Genomic DNA, 14,628 nt, shown 5'->3' with positions numbered 1-14,628 from the left:
AACATCCGACAAATATACCTTGTTGTCAAATGTCAAAAAATAAATATTAAATATATTTTATTTACACAAAAAAGCCTGTTTCCGCCCGGGATCGAACCGGGGACCTTCTGCGTGTTAGGCAGATGTGATAACCGCTACACCACGGAAACGAATGGAAAGTTGGGAGAATCTACAAAAAATATTGTCTTATTTTCTCTATATCAACATTAAATTGCAACGGGCATGACCTACACATATTTAATAAATGTAGTTCAATGAACGATAACATAACGCTTTCGATAGGATGTGTGTATATTTATCTGTTCATTAGTCTTGTACCTATAAACTATTTAAATTTCAAATTATACAGCCATTTGTTAATTTTTAAATAATTTTTTTGGCTTCGATAAAACCGTTTACAATCAATTATTTTTCTACGAATAATTTTCATATCCATTTTAGTAAAATAGGCTACACGTAAGTTAATATAAATCTGAGGCTTATTTTATTAAAATCATTTTCTCTAAACGAGACCTTTATGGAGACGTTCCGTACGATCTCTGCTGCTGGAGATAAGGCTAATAATGGTTTTTATGAATTATTACTGCTCGGGCTTAGGAAAATGTGCAAATTTTTCGGACAGTTTGTGCGTGGCGATGAAGTAATAGCCAATTATAGTATAAATTGTTACCAAGATTTTGACATAATTTGAATTACTACTTTCATTTTGTTTTATAAGACTTTTTTTCGATACAGAAATAAATATAATAAAGTTTATAATTTTATGACAACATAAAGAACAAAAAAGGCATTTATTTATATGATTTTTGAAAATTTTACTGCACATTAAGGCAATCAAACGAGTAATAAATTTTATCTTCCTTTATAAGATCTAAATTCTTACAAGCACACACCAGAGTCTTATAAAATATAGTTTAAAGTCGTGTAAATGCATCACAGGAACCAATTTTGTATTATTTTTCCCGAGAGTGCAAAAGAAACGTTTTTTTTATTTCATTCTTCTATAGTATATGAAAGTTTACAAATTTTAGACTACATTAGGATAAGTAATTTGCTTTCATAAGTGTTTTTAAAAATAATTAACAAAATAAAAACCCAAGATACACCTAATTAAAACAATTGCCTTTTGAAAATATATTGTCAAACCTTGTATGTCTTCGTGACGTAATTTGTCAAACATTTTAACGAGTTCACAAGCACAGATATCCAAATGTACAGAATTTTTTTCACTTATTTTTACTGCCACTTTCAATGCTCCTCGCTTATCAAAGTTGCCGAGTCTTTATTTCGTTTTCAATACAACCTCAGCCCTTTGACTATATGTTGACATTTCCACACCAGAGTTGGTATTTTTGGAATAAGAGCATATTCCTTTCCTCATGGGAAAATACATCCTATTTAAAATTAATAGATTTTTTGTGTTTGGTACTATACATACCTTGCCTCACTTATAACTCAAAAAAATTAAAGAGCTTTTGTCTTTACCCTATTTTAAAAGAGAACTGTGCTTTTTCCAAAAGCAATGCGGTTTTATTAACCAGCACAAGGCACAGAAGAATTTTTATGCTAACTTAATAAATAAAATCTGAACTTTATATAAGTGTATAAATAGCAGTAGAAAAAAAGTTGTAACTTATATTTCTTTGAGACCTATAAATTCTTATTTTTAATAATATTTATTTTTGCGACCAGCTTATTATTTTCTCAAAAGTTAAAAACCCTGGTATAATAATAAATTACTAAATCATTACTTACACTAAAAAGGACACTGAAAAAGTTTCTCTTACTTTTTCCTTGGCAATAATAAGTGATTTCAAAACTCATTAAAATGTGAGGCTATTACTGTATTTCTTATGCGAAAATGCGATGGAATACAAAAATAACTGAAAAAAGTATAGAGACATAATAAGCTAAACGAAAGAATATTATATATAGTATATCCTATTGAAAGAGAGAGAGAGAGAGAGAAAGAGAGAGAGGTTAATATCTTTAGCCAAAAATGAGATTCAGAAAAGCTATAATACGAGTATATTTAATTTCACAGTTGAGAATCGATTCCTGCATGTAATCTCCAAGGTATACTGATAGATTACGTCATAACTTAGAATTCTTTTATTATTTATTTGTAATCCACCCCACTGACTTTATGACGGATTCCTTCTTATATTAAATGTCGTTCAATTTTTGTATTAGATTTATTATCGATATATAATCATTTTCAATACCCTTTGTTCAGACAGTGTTCCTAAATGTGCATTATGAATTTGCTAAGGTTGCAGAGGGAATCATTAAAAGTTTCAAACTCAGCGGTGCAACTTTCCTTGTATTCACGACAACATTGTTATGAGAATCTGATATTTTCATATCAAATTGCTTACTAAGTTCCTTTTATATTTTATTGACATTTTACTATTCTTAATCACACAGAACGTAACTGCGAATATTATTTCCTGTCTATTTCCTTTCTGTTGATGTTTCTGATAATGAGAACATTATTATTAGTGACTGGATACAAATGAGAAATTTGAATAAATTTCTAATGGCTAATGATTAGATATTTTGAAAATTCTTCACATACGTATTTTTTTTTCCGATAAATTAAATATGTTTCTCGGAACACCAAACTTAAACGTTCACTGTAATTTAATTTCAATAAGCATATTTTAATTTAATACTCAAAGTTTTTAACTCACGTGAAAACATAAAGTGTTTGAAGCCATTTATTTAAAATATGAATGTTCGAGCCTAAACATTTCAATAGAGCTTTGCTTGCTCTTATTAATTACTCTCATTTTAAAAACAATTTTCATAAAGTTGAAGTTTAATAGTCTATTAAGAGGGAGACCAACCAGGCGTATATTTAGTCAAATAAAACTTTATTTATTTATTAGATCGCTATTTAATATGTCGCATATATTCCATCGAGATATTTCTTTTACGCAGCTAGTCAACTCGGTTGTTTACCTAAGTGCTTCTCGCCACTTTCGTAATAACAAAGTTAACTTCATTTATCCCTTGAGATATATTGTTCAAGAATTTACGATTTTCAAATGCAAAGCAATGCACCACGGAAAATCTTCTACATCGATGCAAAACTTTCATGGCTAAACGAACTCAGTAAAATATAAGTAAACAGATTATCAGTAAAATTTAAGTTGAAATGTCATATTACTGGATAATGTCATAATTGTAATGAAAATCTTTAATATTTTGTCAGACATATACTTTTATAATTTTAAAGTTTATTTCCGTATCCGTGTGTTGTTTTTTGCTAACGTACTAATTACCAAAAGTATTTTAATGTTATTTTTTATTCATTATGAGATTTAAGACTTAGATTAATTTTATCATACGTCTAAATATCTCTCAATTTTCGACAAGCCGTCTAAACTTAAGCAATATTTTTGTTGTAGTTGCGAAAGTGCTTATTCATTGACATGGAAAGCTTCAACGTCTAAAAATTATACTTTTTTTTTTAATATCGAAAACATTTATTCGTGATGTGCAATCAAATGAATATTTCCTAAGAGTTAGAGAATACTTTGGAATTGTTTATTAACAATGGCAATGGATCACACAGAATAATTTAAGCGTTTAATTCTTTTATTTTTCTTATTATATGTCATTCTTAAATTGTTCCCGCCTTACATTCTAGGCATATCAGGGAGTGGCATAATTTAATATGGCGTAGTTGAACTTTTGTGTCAGTCTAATGATTTTGGAATGTCCCTTAAGATAAATTTGTAATAAATATAACAAATTTAATGGTTTCTTTGAATACGTGTTAACATTTTTCGCGATGCTTAATAGGAATAACCTATTAATTATGAAACATCATATGAACAGTTATTTTCAAAATCATAATGGCCTAACAAAATGACCTTATATTAACGTAAGTTGCAAAAATAATATTTTATTTCAATATGAAAATAAAAGCCTTTGTCAATATTATTTTGATGTGTACATTAAAAATAATACTTCTATATATAACTTCATTCCTATGTGCTTTTAACATACTGTAGGATATTCCTACATAGCTTTTAATACCTAAACATTTTTATTCAAGATATTTTCTAATGAAACGTAGTAAAGGAATGGCTGTAAACAAAGCGAAAAGTAATAACTCCTGCCTAAAAAGTAAAATGCTTGTTTGCCCATTTCTTTATAGCATGCCTGATTCAAATATTCGATGTAAAAGCTTTCACGAATGCAAGCAAATGCGAAACAAAGCGAAATGTTATTACATAGGAATAATAGTTTATATTTCGTTGGAATAACAAACATGAGTACTGCATTTAATTTTTTGGAAAAATATATATTTTTATTATATACATACCGCACTTAATATTTCGCAGTCATATTATTAATTCCATTTTCTTTTAAATTAATTTACGGTCAGTTCGTCTTGTCCTTAATAAATTTCATGAAATGTTAAAATTGTAGTCAATAAATAAGGTTTAATTAGGGTACGAGTTAAATGATTAATGGTCTTCGGACGTTTTTTGAGAGAAGTAAATTACATCATGAGAAAGAACTGGATAAGACGTAATTTATTTCAGTTACTAAGTTATATCTTTAATCAGTTTTGGAAAGTGTCTTATTTTTTTTTTTATTCATCCATTTGAATAAGTCAGCGAGGTAATTATCTTAGATCATTAAGTTCAATTTGGTTTGAAGCGAGCCTTACAGACAATAGTAATTTGTCTCAGTCTTTTTAGACAGTTAAGTTAAAGTATCCGTCACTATTTGTAACACGGACAGTGACATCATTTTATTTAGGTTACCAGTTTTGAGAGTTGAAACATTTTCCTTAGAAAGGTTTTGTTTTATTGTACAACAACGACAATTACATAATTGCGATAAAAAAAATATCTTTACTTTTCCATATTATTATAAAACAATATTCTCATAAAATTAGAGGAAAATTTGTCTAATAAATTACTTACAACAATAGACTAAAGTTCTAAGCATTCAAGCATCAATAATAAAGAATTCACATAAAACCACTTTAACGATGGTCCGTAGACATTGAAAGCATAAAATTCAAAGCAGTAATAAAATGTGTATACAATTTAACAGTATAAAAGAGCAAATAAAAGCAAATTTTCTAAAAGTAATAACGAACGAAAAGCCCATAATGCATTATGGCCACAGGAAGTGGTTGATCTTTCAGATCACGTAGTTCCAAAAATCACTTGAAGGTGCTTTGTCGGAAATCCACCCTTGCAGACGTTTTCCTAAAAATAATAATACTGACTCTTGGAAACACCAAACAAAACATCTTTTACTTATTCCGAATTCGGCGTTTCCGTATGTGAACTACATTTTTTGCACAAAACTTTTGTATGGTTTATAACCAGATTTATTCTCTAGAGACATTGATATTTATTACAAAGGAAAAGGATGACAATGTCTGCTTCTAAGAGCTACATATGGTACGAATTTTGGATTTTTTTATCTGTATAAGTATATTATTCTACTGTTAGTGATATGGCAAACAATAAAAATATGGATAAACACGAATTAATTTACTCTGCTAAACTAATGCTGTAAAAGAAAATATGTATATAATAATATTTAAAAGCTATAAACATCAATTTATTTTAATGACTTGCACTTTGTCAATTTAACCAAAAAGGTAATATTTTTTTTTTATATGAACTCGATTCATTTCGAGAGCAATTTATCGCTGTTGTGAGTAATTGTGCCACATTAAAAAAACTTCTTTACATTTCATAAAGTCAACCAGAGTTATGTTGACAATATTTAGGTGAAATAAAAATAATATTTTTTTCATAAAAATATTCATAAGTTATTGATAATGAACATAATATATATATATATATATATATATATATATATATATATATATATATATATATTATATATATATACTTAATAGATGACATATTGTGTAATTAGTACCTTTTTTATTGTGTCCATTTTGTCAAAATTATTTAATAATTCGACGAAATTAAATGTGCAATTAATACATGTGAAATCTATTCGTCGTGCCATGTAATATTTAATGCAATAACTTAAAAAGATATCAGTGGATTACAGTTAATTTTAGGATCATTTTAATGGATGAAACATTGTAACATTATATACATGTACATATATGAATGGGATACATTGGATGAAATGTGTAGTGCAAGAGGTAAGTCTACGATACCTTGATGTTTTTTTTTTTAATTTTCTAAACTACGACTAACGTTTATATCTGACTATAAGAGAAACATTGTATTTGCTAAAAAGTTTAACGCAAAAGTTTACAGTCTAGAGATCGTAAGTTCAGTGATAACAAATTTTAAGGTAAAGTAATTAAATAAATAAATGAGTAAATAAGAAATAATGCATTATGGCCACAGGAAGTGGTTGATCTTTCAGATCACGTAGAAATAAAACAAATTTACTTATGTACTACATACTATTACTGTATTATTTTTTAAAATTCCTTAAATCCGATTTCTCAACTTCAAGTTTCAAATAATTGAGCAGATCATAAAGACTTTCAAATGCCTGTAATCTTAGATCGTTTTGGGTCAGAAGGGTTTACCAACCTTCAAAATTGATTTAGATATATAACCTGCTTAATATTCGAGGTCCCTCAGGCATCTACTTATTATAATCATTTGATTATCACATAACTTACAATACACCTGTGTAAGTGACTAAACTTGTTAGAAAACTTATTACTTCCTACAAAAGAATTTAGCTTTCGATACCATCTATACTATTTATAGCTCAGTAGGGAGAAAAGACAGATGTGTAAGTATTATTTAATTCTGCAAACAAAATCGTTTGATTTAAAATTCATTTCTTTTTTTTTTCTCCAAATACTGATCTCATCTTTAATTAGGTAAATAAAATTATGTTGAGGTAAAATATATAATAAATATATAAGCCAATCTTCCAAATAGGTCTCAAAACGTTTGTTATTCGAAACAAGAGAAAGTGATTTTTATTAATGTAATTAAATTTTAAATCTGAAATAGATTTTTAAGGCAAAATTATCAAATCTTTTAAATAGCATGTATTTTAAATTTTAAATTTAAAAATATTTATTTGGACGAATTCTTCTAAATATTTAAATAAACTTTCCTTTTTCACAAAATTGTGTTCTGGAATTTAACACACTGAGTAATATGCAAAAGCATTCACTCATAATATGACTTGCTTAAACTCGATAAAATTTCCAAGGTCGAAGGAAAACTATAAATCCGAATTAGACTTTTCTCTCACGTCTCAAATCTTCCAACAAGTACTTAATTATTCATTAATTACTACTCAGTACTCACATATTAATAATTATTAGTATAGACAGTATTTTATGATTTCATCTTCAATAACCCTAAATAGAATTAAATAACTTATAACTCCTCTTATATCACAATCACGATAAATTAAAGCCACGATTTGACGAAACAATTTTGTACATTTTTCTTATAAAGTTATTAATTCTAATTATTCCTTTTCTGAAACATATTTTAATTCACTTTCCAAAACTTTTTCTTCATGTCATAATCGTTGCGCATTCTTAAACCGCACTCAATAAATGTTACTCACGCTAACACAAAGTCTTTGAACATCATTAAGAACAATAAACACAAAGTGCAGGTATGTGTAATTCCTGATAGAAAATTATATTAACAACATTCATGTTCATTCTGTTTGTTTTATTATAAAATGTTTATCACCGACATACACAGTGTTTACAAGGAGCTGTGCCAAACGCAATAAACACACAGTCAGAACCAACATTGGATTTTTATTTCGATTAGTCCAGCTACTTCGGCATTCATCAGTCCGCTGTCTATCGATCAGGGTTTCAGATTGAATCCGGGTCAACAGAATTTTGTTACGTACTCATAATTACCGGTTCACCGCTTTCTGCTCTTACTATTTTGGTACGTATATTGATTTTGTTTTCTTCTACATTTCTGTATTACCAAAAATATTTATTTTTATAAAAATATGTCGTTATTATTGATATTAGAATAAAGTCATTGCAATTTTGTCATAACGGTGTTTAAAAGGCTCGTATAGAAAATTATTTTATTTTAATCTATATGATCTTTAATTAAATTTAATTACAAAATAATAAATAATATAATAAATATTAAGTCTAAAGAAAATATTATTGGATTTTTGTATGATTTTAAGTCTATTTCTAAAGATATAGGATACATAATTTTTAAGAGATTTTTCGAATTCTAACTAAAAATAAAAAACTACATCAGAATTATGTGTAAATAGTAGGTACGTGTTTAAAATAGTACGGATTTCTTTTGAAATGTGTAATCTGATTAAAACAATTTTCAAAAGAGCTGCAAACGCTAGCCAAAACTTAACTGTCAAAAAGTTCATTAGTAAATTGATAAAAATCTTTGTCAAATGCAATAAAAAGAAAAAAAAAAAACAATATTTTATTAAGCGCTTCATCAAGTTTTTATAAATCAAACCAAACTGACTGAAACTGAAAAACTGACCTAGAATCAACAAAGAACCATAGAGATAACTTCAACCAAAAGCCCTATTTTAGGTATTCTCTATTAAACCATACATTAAAATTGTGGGTGTTACTTCGTGAGGCAAGTTTCATCAATCAAACGTCGTCCCGCGACCCACATTACCTTTCTAAACTAAACAAAGCTATTTTTGTAACTTAAAATTTTAACTATAGGTCCCCATTTTCTATTATTACCCACAACGATACCATAACATTTCATTATGATTTCATTTTAATTATGAAAAAATAAAGCAATTAACCACAGTCAATAATTATTATTTAGTTACCTTAAGTAATAAAAAGTTTAATTTTATTTTTATAATCCCTAATTAAATGACGTCAAATATATCCACGTAATATTGTAGGTAAATTGCACTTCGGTCAAACATACTACATGCGTCAGCAATTTCTGTTCACACAAATGACCTGAATAACTCCAACCTGTCACTTCCTAAATAACTGACCATGTTACCAGGCAAATGGTTGTCATGAGATTTACATTCTATTATGTTATACGAATACATTAACTGATTGACAAAGTTATATGTATTTGTGAATGTTCAAATAATAATATACCACACTAAAGAATCAAATTAAGAATTTCACATTGACGTCTATTTATGATATGTTTCAATGAAATTATTTACAATTTTGCACACCATTACTGTTTGGAACACTAATCTATCACACTAATTTCCTTTTAATTCTAGAAAATCCGTTACATAAACTGTTCTATTTCCTGATGACAAGGACTTTCATATTACAATGGACCCTCCCATTTAGTCGACCTCGATAGGCAGGTTAGCCCCTCACGTCAATGTGCTTGACCGGTTGAGGCTACTTTTGCTATGCTTCTCCCTTTGTGCGCTGATTATAGAGAGCGTGGCTTTATACGGCCGACCACGAATCCTAAAGCTAATACAAAGCACATCACAGTTTGTTTTCATAAATTTGCTTGATCTCACTTGGTTATTTACAACTTATAAAATGAAATGCTTCCGTATTATTTAAACCATAGGTTTAAGAATTAATTTATTCTCTGACTGCTTTAAATTTTTAATGAAAGAGCTAACGGCAAAAATTTATATAAAGAAAAACAAAATTAATTTCTAGTATTTTTCCAAATAAATATCTTTCTCACATAGAGTTGAACTTGTAATTATGAGTTCTAAACTAAGACTAATTTTCATTCACATTCATGGACAATAGGTTACAAACAATCTTATCTTTATGGAGCTTATGGACAACCTAAGCTCTCAATTAATAGCCAAAACTATTATCGACTCGCCAATGGTAGCAAATGGTAGCAAATAAATCAACAAACATAATCTAATCACCCAAAGAATGAATGAGGTGTCAGGCGGACTTTATCAGACAAACAATAAATTGCTGACCGAAACCCGGTCACGAAAATCGACGGCCATTGTATTTAACGTTCATTCGATTACCATTCCATTCATTCTTCCATTCAAGCGAGACCTTTTGCTGTGATTTGCGAGTGCAGTGGATAGCCACGGCAGGTAGCAATAAAATGTTTTTTCAATAGAGCATTGAGAAAACTGCTTTATGGGCTTTGACTAGCGTATACTCAACGTATGCTGCAGCAATGTTACTAATAAATCTTTTGTTTCTTCGATTTAATGTGAGAAGTAAAACTTATACTTCTGCATTAATAATAACAGAATATATACATTTTTTTTCTCCTTCTTATTCTTACTTGACAAATTTGCGAAAAATCACCGAAGTCATTATTGGGAATAAAAAAATGCAAATTTTTTTTAAATTTCTCTTTTATTTTTTTCAAATACAACAATATATTTTACTTAACAATATTAAATCTTTGAAACAAAGATAAAGAAAAAATAAAACTTCCACTGAGCTGCTAAGATACGTTATCATTTATAAACGTGGAAGCTCAGCTCACCGTCGTGAAACATAAAGTACTTAGATATGACATTATTTTATCATGCAAAGAGTAAAATCTGTACTTTCACCAGAGGAAAAAAATATTATTTCTCTTTATCTTTCTAGTATCTATCTGCTTGGGACGATAAAATTTATTACTATTTGCTATTTTATAACATAAAAATGTATATACTCTGTCCCTATCAGCGGAAAAATTTCAAACCTGAAATATTTTTTAATCATTTCTATTTAAGATAAGATGAAGATTGTTTTATTTTCTTAAACGTATTTTTTTTTCTATTACGCATTGTTAGTAAATATTCCTGAAGTGAGATATTATTAACATAAAAACCTTTTTATATTTAATTGAGCAAAAATTTTAATATATATTTCAAGACAAAAGCTAATTTGATCCTGAAGAAATTTTCCCTGAAGTTCCATATAATTTCATGTGAATACAGGCCGTACTTTAGAGAACGTCTCATTCAATCTGCGAACCCGTTTATCTTAGCATAAGACAGTTAGAAGTCTGCAAACTGGTTAAAAAAATGTGACCTCATTACGGCAAAATTAATTAAAATGCCGCCCAGTTGTTCATTATAAATTACTTTGTCACAAACTGAGTTTTAAAGCTAAAACTCATCTCTTTGTAAAAAAATATTTTTTACTATTTACTATTGCTACTTAATACAATATTTTTATACATTGCGATATATCTACAAATTTTCCATATAAGGGAAATATAAGCTTTTATGATAACCAGTTTTATCTTCTAAAGTTAGGTTCATAAATCGAGCCAATGAATTGAAAGATTCGAAGAAAACTTAGTGATTAAAATTTTTAGCAATTTTATAATAATGTATCAGTGATATCTTCCTTGCATTGTAAATATTGTACCAAAAATGACTTTAAATACTAATAATTATTAGCTATCTATCTTTCTATAACTATTTATAAAGATCAAGTAATCTTCTGTTAATTAAAATCTTTATGATAATCCATGCAACCTTATTTGGTATAAGCTGACCTCAATGAAAATAATTTAGAATGTCCACGTTTGGTTTACTTCAAATTAAACTGATGTCACTTAGCTTCCATCTAATTTTGAAACAAGTTATTTATACGATTTTACGCCAACAGCCTCTATGTCGTATATTTAAATATTGGTGATTTTCTTGAATCCAGTTCTGTTTAAAAAATATTCGAAAATTTTTTTTTACACAAAATGTATTGGAACTTTTGCAATATTTTGTGAATCCTCTCGCCGTCACCGTAAATGAAGCAAACCATATTCCAGACGCCCTTCAAATTTGTAGTCCATCGGGTGTTATTCAATCTAGTAAATGCGAATCCATTTCAAGTTGAACAGAAATCGTTTCAGCTGTAGTAACATTTTTTCGATGCTTCAAGTAATAGTATTTTCTTGGAGTTCACTATATTTTATTAGAGTTGAGAATGAACATTTCCTCAACTATTACCTACTGGTTTCTTACTAGAAAGTGGCCTGTTTACAGTTTCTTAAACGAAACATTGAATAATAAGACAAAGGAAACGTTTCAAAGCAGTTATCTCTAAAAGCTCGTCAAATACACTTTAGTTGAAACGTATAAATTTACTTTGTTGATAAATTCCTTTTCAATGTAACAAAGTGATAGCAAAATTATCAAATATCAATTATTTCTCATTCACTTTCAATTGTTTACTCCCTAATATTGATATTCCTAATACTGTATTTCAGTGATTTTTAATAAGATGAAAAATTATGTACAGAGTTGCTATTATATAAATATATTTTAAAAAGCAAGCTCAAACAAATAAAATTTTGTTTAGATATGTTTTATATTTAATGTTATTCAATAGAAGAACTCAAAACATAACCTTATTTATTGACTCTTATAAAAACATATACAGCCTGGTTACAGCACTCAGTTTTTAATGCGATTAAGGTTTACTATAAAATAAAAACTGTTCTACGACTTCCATTTCTACTAAGCCTGCTGAGGTAATCGCATAATTATGTAGCTGGAATACTTGTTACCAGAATCTGTCTGTATAGCAATCGGGTCACTGCATCAGAACTAATTCGTTGCTACAAGCCATTTATTAACTACAGATTGGTTTCTGAGATGCAAATGAGATTCACTTTGTTACCTAATTCAAATCACTTCGATTGTGCTGAAATTAATGTTTCATAATTAATCAGCCTACTTGCTATGGTCCTTAATAGGGATATTGCGATATCTCCATGAATATGAATAAAATCCCTGAAATGCCGAAATAAATGAATTCTTCCTGTAATATTAAAAAATCCAACAGTTTTTTAGCAAATAGAAAGATTAAAAACTAGAAACATTAGTGCAGACATATTTTTGATATAAAGATTAAGCAGATGCAAAAACCAATTGGAAGAAAATAATGGCATTTTGTAAATAAAAAAGAAAAATATTTTTGCTATGCGTATCGTGGCAAATTATAATCAGAACGTCTATAGTCTATAACCAAAAAAGGGATTAACTATAGGTTATTAACTAACTGAAAGTTTATTTATTTATAGAGATTATTCGCTACGCAATAATATTCTATTGAAAAATCACAAAAACGATTGGTTTGTGAATTATATATTAATCCGACGATAAGGTTATATGTAGACAAGAATGATTTAGTACAGTTATGACATCAAGTAAAAAATATTTCAACAAACAAATTAAAATGTTACAAAAATATCATACCTATATAAATAATTACTGTAACGATTAATTCAAGCTTAAAATTCAATTATTCAACATTTATATATACTCGTATAGTGCAATTAGGTCAATGGTTCCTAAAGCGATTTTCAACACCCATTTATTAATAACTAATTGGTTTCTTAATGGATACTAAATATTCTACATATATGTAATATATGTATACATTATTCTCGAGGTTTCACTCTCATATTTATTGAATTTACTAGAGAGCTCTTATTTAACAAATTTATGACAATCAAAGAAGCAAATTGGATTCAAATAGATTATGTAATGTTGACATACAAATACAAATACACAGGCACACATATAAATTTATATATTATTATTTTATTTAAAAAGAGCAGTTTGAATAAATTTAAATGAAAGTTTAGAAAATCCTCTTTAGTGATATTTTAGGTAAAAAGACTTTTCGTAAGCTATTGAAAAAGATATAAAAAAATATATTACGAGTTTCTGCACTAACTAAAACTCTGTCTGCACTACGGACATGTGGCTAAGATAAACGATGTTAAGGATAATAAAATATAGTTGAATCTCATTCCTATAGAAAAACGATTCAGATATGTGGAACATTTTTCATCCGACAAAAAAATTTGTGAAAATATAAATTGCTTAATGGAAATTAACTTTATTGTAAACAGTTTTCAACTAGTTAAGTTATACGATACATAAATTTTCGGACAAATTGACTTAATCTTCTTTCATTTTGTTTTGTTTCAATATGGTTAATGTTTATAGCTGTGAAATATTTTTGTGAAATTTAAAATAAATACAAAATTTTACGTATTTTTTTTTTATTATGTAATATATTTTTATGCTATATCTAGGAATTAAATGTCTTTGAGATATGTTGAGAGTCGTTCATTATAAAATTTTATTTTCTCCAAATTGTCCACTTAGAAACTATGATTTAATTGGAACGATTATTTTCTAATGGCTCATTTTTAGAAAGTAATACATGAATGTAATGAAAACTCACAGCAGGTTATAGGAAGTAGAGACGCTCATTTTATACACTTCAGAATATGTTAAAAGTTAATTCAAATAAGCGTCGAATATTTCACGGTGAGATAAGAATGTGGAGTACGGCGTGCGAAGGCATTTTACAATCTACCATACCTGTTCGTTGGCATTCCTAATAATTAAGAATACTTTTTTTTTTATCAAATAACGTTTGAACTTAAAACAGCTAATAATTAATTTGCTTATTCATCTTTATATGGAATATAACAATTTTAATAAAATTTTCGAGGGTTACAAATATTTCAATATTGATTAAAATTTTATGTTATTTTATATACAAACTGAAATAATATATCTTTTATTGTATAAGATTTTAAACTTACTTACTTTTTAATATTCTTTTATAAATTTAATATTTTGTCATAATCAGACGTGATAAGAAAAAGGACAATAAAGTGTTACTAAGAAAAATGGTTAGATAATAAATATACTACGCTT

The 14,628-nt window shown here is 27.8% G+C and overlaps 1 non-coding gene across 1 annotated transcript; it reads right to left on the bottom strand.

Annotated features, from left to right (window-relative positions):
* Positions 1-76: 76 nt before the first annotated feature.
* Positions 77-149, bottom strand: Trnav-aac (transfer RNA valine (anticodon AAC)). Its single transcript has one exon. It is a non-coding gene; the product is annotated as a tRNA-Val (tRNA).
* Positions 150-14,628: the final 14,479 nt, after the last annotated feature.

The sequence above is a fragment of the Danaus plexippus genome, chromosome 14 (genome assembly GCF_018135715.1).
Source record: "Danaus plexippus chromosome 14, MEX_DaPlex, whole genome shotgun sequence".
Lineage (NCBI taxonomy): Eukaryota > Metazoa > Arthropoda > Insecta > Lepidoptera > Nymphalidae > Danaus > Danaus plexippus.
Note: the sequence above shows the minus strand (reverse complement) of the source record. Positions and strands in the feature narration are given on the sequence as shown.